Below are 7,423 nucleotides of genomic sequence, written 5' to 3'. Positions count from 1 at the left end.
TTAGGGCCTGGGGCATGGCCACACACACGGAGAGGATAGCCTTTCTCCGACCTCAGAGATCGGGCCTTAACCTGAAGTTCGGTTCCACCAGCCAGTTACACATGGGGTTTTGCTGGTTTTTTTTTTTTTTTTTCTCCTCCAAGTCTGTGAGCAGTCATTCCCTCAAACTGTCACCCCCTTGGGGACCATGCCTCATTTCTTTTGCCTCCTACCTGAGCTGGCAGAGCACATTGGAAGTCTCTTCAGATTCCTGTGGAATTAAGCTGGCTAGACGAGTTCACATGTCACTTCTCAGCAGTCCCCCGGGACCATGAGCTATTTTTGTGTTTTATTCGGTCTCCTTCCCGTTCCTCTTGGGGTCACCAACTTATTTTTCTTTTTTCCCTCTTCTTCCTTCCTTCCTTCCGTTCTTTCTTTCCTTCTTTATTTCTTTCTTCCTTTTTCTCTCTCTCTTCTTTCTTTCTTTCTTTCTTTCTTTCTTTCTTTCTTTCTTTCTTTCTTTCTTTCTTTCTCTCTTTCATTCATTCATTAATGCAGCTCCACCTGGAGGCGAGTGGCTTGCATTTGTCAATGAAGACAACTTCATCCCAGCAGAAAACCTTGTCCATCCCATTCGTGATGTCTCCAGATGATGAGAAGAAATCAGAACTCTTGGCTCTCTTGCTTCTTGGGTATATTATTGTAAAATGTATTTGTTGGGGGTAGGAGGTGGTACGGAGAACAGAAAGTCCTCGGGCTAAATAGGAAAACTGGCCAGTGCCTCCAGAGCAAGCTGGAATAAGTAGGGAGTGGGGAATTGCTCATCTAAATACATCCTAGCATTTGTCAGCTCACGTTGCTCTCAGACTTAGACGCAGCCTGCATATCCCATCAAGACACTCAGAACTCTCCGAGGCAAATTGCTGACTTTAAAGACAGCCATGCCATACTGTGCATGCATGATGGCAAAGGAAGAAGAGACATGTATTTGTCAAAGGTATCTTGAAGTAGGCATTTTACATACAGTATTTCATTTCCCCTGCAACAGCGCATGATTGCTAATATTATTCTAGTTTTATAGATGAGAATTAACGAAGTTAATTATCTCTGGATGTGCAATTAGTAAGGTGATGTACTGGAACCCAGTAGAAGGGCTGCTATAGACTTGCTTGCAAAAAAAAAAAAAAAAATCCCAAACTGCTGGCTTCTCTTTCTTATACCTCAGGAGGCAATGCCATTTGACTATTGGCTGCAAGGGAAGGCTGGCCACCAACATATTTGGCTGAGTCGACAGGAAGAAGGGGAGGAATTACTAATTAGAAACCAAGCGCCACTGCATTGACCCACACTGAATCATAAACATACACACTGCTTTGGAGTCAACGAATGACCATTCTAATCAGGGCAAACCAATAAGCCCAGTGGCTTTGGGGTCAGATTGAACTGGACTCTACTCTTTGCTGTATGCCCTTGGACAAGTTACTGAAGCCAGTAAGTCTGTGTTTCCTTATTGGCTAAAGGAACAATAATATTAGTTGTTACTTCGCACTACTGTTGTAAAGATCACATGCGGCAGCTTGCATAAAGTGTTCCTTGCCAAAAACTGTGCCTGGCTCATAGCAAGTACTACGCTCATTATAACCAGTAGTGGATAATTTTAAGGAAACGGGCCTTTTTCAGTCATTGAAACTGCTGTAAGAATGACAAGTAGGCATCCATTAACAATAAAGAGATGTAAATTTACAAATAGTACATTTATATGTGGGCAAGAATGTAATAATCTCCTTAAGTACACTTTGTTTTTCTAAGAACATCCTGCTTCCCACTGATTCTAAACGCTGCCCCCACTTGTTTACAATGTCAAATTGCTTAGCAACCTCTCCTCTAGGTTTGAGCAGATACCTAGCATTTCAGTCAATAAACAGCAAAATACCATAAACCATAAGAAAACTATAACTAGTGCTCACTTCAGCAGCACATATACTAAAATTGGAATGATACAGAGAAGATGAGCATGGCCCCTGCGCAAGGATGACACGCAAATTCGTGAAGCGTTCCATATTTTTTTTTAAAGAAAACTATAACTATAGCAAAGATTAAACATGAAACTGCTTTTCATTTAAATCACCTTCTCAGGAATTTCCTTCTCTACAAATTCAGATGTTCTCTGCTTTCCCTCCTGAGACGTGATGTGTTGATGAGAAGATAAGGTGCTACATGAAAAAGGTTGGGTCTCTGTTCTCCATTCTAGGATCGCATTTCATTGCTAGCTCAAGAGCCATGAGCTGTGGGCTTTGGCAGTGATAAACTCTCCCTATAGAAACAATAGGGGGTAGGGGTGGAAAGATGGCTCAGGGATTTAGATGCCTGCTTACAAAGCCTGACAGCCCAGGTTCGATTCCTCAGTACCCTATGTAAAGCCAGATACACAGAGTGGCACATATATCTGGAGTATATTTGCCATGACAGGAAGCCCTGGATATCTCTCCTCTCTCTTTCTCTCTCTCTCCTTGCAAATTGAAAAATATTTTTTAAAAAAAAAAGAAGGACTAGAGACATGTGGTTAAAGGTAATTGCTTGCAAAGTGTGACGGCCCAGGTTAAATTTCCCAGAACCCATGTAAAGCCAGATGCACAAAGTGGTGCAAAGGTCTAGAGTTCAGTGGCAAAGCAAGATGCCCTGGTTCTCTCTCTCTCTCTCTCTCTCTCTCTCTCTCTCTTTCTCGCTCTCTCTCTCTCTCTCTCTCCTCGCCAATAAATAAATAAAAATATTTTTCAAAGAAGGCAACAGGAGTGGAGAGATTGCTCAGTGGTTAAAGGCACTTGCTTGCAAAGCCTGATGGCCTGGGTTAAAGTCCCCGTCATCCATGTAATGTCAGATGCATAAAGTGGCGCATGTGTCTAGAATTCATTTGCAGGAGGCAGGAGGCCCAAGCATGCCCATATTCACACACACTCTCTCTTTCTGGCTCTTTCTCTCTGTTTTTCACTTTCTCTAATAAAGAAATAAATAAAATTATTTTTTAAGGAAAGAAAGAAAGCAATAGGAATATTTATATGTTTGTTTTCAGAAGACTAAGACCTTCTCTTAGTTGCTCTGTTTAGTGAAGTAATTCAAGAGCCTAGAACCCTGGGCCACCTACTTCCGTCACCTATAAACATCCCCTGGTAAGAGAATAGTCTCAGATATTCAATCGCCTTCGCTACTCTCCACCCTTACCACCACATTTACCTCATCCTTCACTGTCCCAACATTGGATCTTATTATTAATAATGGTTTTTTTCCCCATTTTTTGAGGCAGGGTCTCACTCTGGCCCAGGCTGACCTGGAATTCACTATGTAGTCTCAGGGTGGCCAAACTCATGGTGATCTACCTCTGCCTCCCAAGTTCTGGGATTAAAGGCATGAGCCACCAAGACCAGCTTGGCAATGCATTTTAAGTCTTGTTTTCAAATAAAGTTGGAAAATAGAATATGCCAGTATTTGATTATGCAGTGATTAACTCAAAAGAACTCAGAGATGGTCTTGCACATGAATTTCTTAAGGCCTGCCTCATGGGCCGCTGTAGCAAGAATTCCAAAACTGCCCTCTGCATTCTACACACAATGAGTTTTTTTCTGTGGTATACTCATTTTTTGTCCCTCCCTCTCCTCCATGTCCTCTTTAAGAGTGGGACATAGGTCAGGAGACCTGCCTTAGTTTTTACCTAAGGGTCCAGTTTTGGACTTCGAAGATATCACTGCAGCATTTTAAGCATGTGCTTTTATATTTGTCCAAGAAAATCAGTATACTGTAAGAATATGAAAATCTGATTGAGCTCTAAAATTTCTGAGCCTCCAGAGATCCTGAAGGGGCTTTATTTCTACTTAGAATGTAGATGGACACAGCAGGCTAGCATATACTTTATAGAAAAAACAAAGAGTTAAGTTGCAAATATCATTAAAGACATAAAAAAAAAACCCTAAACACAAATTCCTTGGTAAGCTTATAATCACCAACTATTTGTGTTCTAAAGAGTTTATTTTAGATACAGGAAAAAGATTGAGTTTGAGCCAAGCAGAAGAACATAACTGAATGAACAAGCAATCAGGAAGAGTTCAGTCCAGGTCCAGGAGTGGATTGGAAAATGGGAGGGAGAAAAGTGGGTGGCTGCTCCCCTGTGTTTGCAGTGGTGGGAAAGGCATGGGCAGCTGAGCCAGAAAGAGAATGGAATCCCCCATAATCTGTGATGCTTAGAAACAAAGTCCCACTCAAAATAAGTGTTTGTAGTAATTGCACAACAGCCCTTCTCCTTGAACCATTTGGCAGACTCTGAACCCTGTGGAGTGGGCATTTATGATACATGCTTGAGACTTCCAAAAAGCACAGCTCTCAGAGCTGGGAGCCAGGGTCTACTAGATTTCCCTTCAAAAGCCCCAAAGTGACCTTGGCAGAGAACAGAGACAAAACAGAATGAACTCAGAAGACATTTAGAGAGGGTGTGTATAATCCAGATTTAAAATGTCCAACAGTGGAGACTTAGGGAGAGGGCTCAGGGGGTCCAAGGACTTGAGTTCTGAACCTCTAGGTGCGGCAGCAGGCACTCAGCACTGGGGAGACGGAGATGGGGGACCCCCTAGGACTTGCTAGCTGGCTCAGACCAGCTGAATATTCAAGCTGAGGGTTCAGTGATAGACTGTGGAGCACGTTCGCTGTGTAAGGCGGAGAGCTATTGAGTAAGATACTCAACGTCAACCTGTAGGCTTCATGTGCATGCAAATACATGTACATGCACACCTGTACTGTGTGACCTCCTACACGTGTCCCCATACACATACAAGTGTGCACACACTCGTGTATATGCTAAAAATCAAATGGAAGCATGACATATAGCTCAACTAGGTGAATTAGCTGAAAATAACTTTAAAATCATTATTGTATTAAAGAAAAAAAGGGTAATTAAGTATGGTTTGAAAGATTAAGAATCTTACTAGAGAATAGTAATGGATGAAAATGAAAATGGGCATTTTTGGAAGTGATTAAAACCTACACTCAGAAACTCGCTGGATGAGCTTCAAGGCATGTGCTGCATGGCACAGGGACAAGAGCAAGTTTCGCTGTTGTCGTCTGTGTATGCAAACACAGAGTCGGTCTACACAGTCCAGGCTGGCTACAAACTAACAATCCTCCTGCCTCAGCTTCCTGAGTATTGGGCTTATAGGCACGTACCGACCACCATACCTGATGGGGGTCAGTGTTTCAAAATATCCAAACTTTATTCTTAAAGGAAACGACAGGAAGAATAGAAGAGGATAGACTACACATGAATAGTATGCAGTGCATAAAAAGCTGAGAAACATGTGTATTTGATGTCCCAGAGGAAGACAGAGGAACGTGGGAGGAAAAAGCAGTTATACAGATAACCACTGAGCGTTTTCTAAAACGAGTAACAATGCCACAGATCTCACAGCACGAAGCGCCGCTCCACGGGGGCTCAGAGTACGGTGCATGACTCAAGGAGAGGAGCTGTTTTCCAATTATTTCAAATTCCTGTTTCTAGTGGGACTTTGTTTTTAAGCACTACAAGAAGGATGAGAAGAACAGACAGCAGAAAACATCGTGTTAGTTACTGTCTCAGTGCAGTGTCCAAACGCCTGAGAAGCAGCAGCTTGAGGGAGGAAGCATGATTCGGGGTCACAGTTCCCGGGCCTCCGAGCGCCCGCCGTGGAGGGCCAGCACGGTGCGGAGCTGGAGAGGCTGAGCTCACTGACGTGCATTCAGGATGCAGAGACCAGAGCAACGAACGCGGTCATGGCGAATTTTAATGCATGAACATACACTGCATTTTGATCATAATCCCCTCTCACCACCCTCTTTTGTTCCCCTCTCCCACCCTCACTCCACTGAAATCTCGCCTCTTTCCAAATTGTCTTTTGTGTGTGTGTGTGTGTGTGTGTGTGTGTGTGTGTGTGTGTGTGTGTGTTTAATTATTTGTGATAGAAAGACACAGATACAGACAGAAATGGCACACCAGGGCCTCCAGCCACTGCAAATGAACACCAGATGCATGTGCCACCATGTGCATCTGGCTTATGTGGGTCCTGGGGTATTGAACTTGGGTTCAAAGGCAAGTGACTTAACCATTATGCCATCTCTCCAGCTTTTGTCTTCTGTTTTTTTTTTTTATTCTTTATTTATTTATTTCAGAGCGACAGACATAGAGAGAAAGACAGATAGAGGGAGAGAGAGAGAATGGGCGCGCCAGGGCTTCCAGCCTCTGCAAACGAACTCCAGACGCTTGCGCCCCCTTGTGCATCTGGCTAACATGGGACCTGGGGAACTGAGCCTCGAACCGGGGTCCTTAGGCTTCACAGGCAAGCGCTTAACCGCTAAGCCATCTCTCCAGCCCTGTCTTCTGTTTTGATGAGACATTCTTTCTGCCCTCCTCCAATATCTATGTCCAAATGTTGATGGCTTAATACCATGTAGGTCTTATGGAGCTAGTGACAACCAGTGTGAGTTCCCTTCCTGCCAATCTAAGAAAGTGTTCCAAAGTACGCCCCCTCGCCATCTGCTCTTGCGTTCCTAATGCCTGTCTTCTTTTTGTCCAGTCTGTGACCACAGCCCATTGAATGGTACCATCTGCTGTTAAAGTCGCTCTTTTCACTTCAATTATCTTAATCTAGAAACTCCTTCACAGATGTGCCCAGAATTCTGTATTCTAGATGATTCTGGAATCAGTCAAGCTGAGGATCAAGATCCAGGACTGGAGAGATGGCTCAGCAGTTAAAGGAACTTGTTTGCAAAGCCAGACAGCCTGGGCTCAATTCCCCAGTACCTACATCAAGCCAGATGGGCAAAGTGGAGTTTGTTTGTTGTGGCAGGATCCTTGGCTAGCCTCCTCCTCCTTAGCTCGTTCGCTCTCTCTCTTTCTCATGAATAAATAAAATATTTTAAAAATTAACCATCGAAGCACATATAAAAATTAAGGGAAATAAAAACTATGAAAAGAACCATGGGTGAGGGGGAGAGGAAAGTCACTCACCTTTTTCTTTCTTCATTTTAATTTACTTTTAAGACATAGTCTGGCCTTGAACTTGTTATGAACTTCTGATCCTCCTGCCTCCCTCTCCGTGGTTCCCAGTTGACGTGGAGCCAGGCAGTCAAACCCAAGGCTTCACACACGCTGGTGAGCATTAGACCAACTGAACTGCAATGCCAGCAGAATACATAACGTTTTTAAAATTTAATTTTTAAGGGAGAGCTTTACTGAACATATTGCATATTGGTCACATTCCCATCGGGTTATTCTCTTACTTTTCCCATCCGACACCCCCATTTCTCTAAGGACCCTCCTCAGTGGGGTTATCGGTGTCACTGCGGGTTGGGAATTCCACTGAGGCTGGGAGGGGTTAGAGACAATGCGGCATACTTCTTCCCAGCCTGTGGCTCTCATAATCTTTCT

General features: G+C 43.5%; 1 non-coding gene across 1 annotated transcript; it reads left to right on the top strand.

Annotated features, from left to right (window-relative positions):
- The first annotated feature begins 1,938 nt into the window (after positions 1 to 1,938).
- Positions 1,939 to 2,045, top strand: LOC123460355. The gene has a single exon (XR_006636920.1). It is a non-coding gene; the product is annotated as a U6 spliceosomal RNA (small nuclear RNA).
- Positions 2,046 to 7,423: the final 5,378 nt, after the last annotated feature.

This window comes from Jaculus jaculus, chromosome 4 (assembly GCF_020740685.1).
Source record: "Jaculus jaculus isolate mJacJac1 chromosome 4, mJacJac1.mat.Y.cur, whole genome shotgun sequence".
Taxonomy (NCBI): Eukaryota; Metazoa; Chordata; class Mammalia; order Rodentia; family Dipodidae; genus Jaculus; species Jaculus jaculus.
Note: the sequence above shows the minus strand (reverse complement) of the source record. Positions and strands in the feature narration are given on the sequence as shown.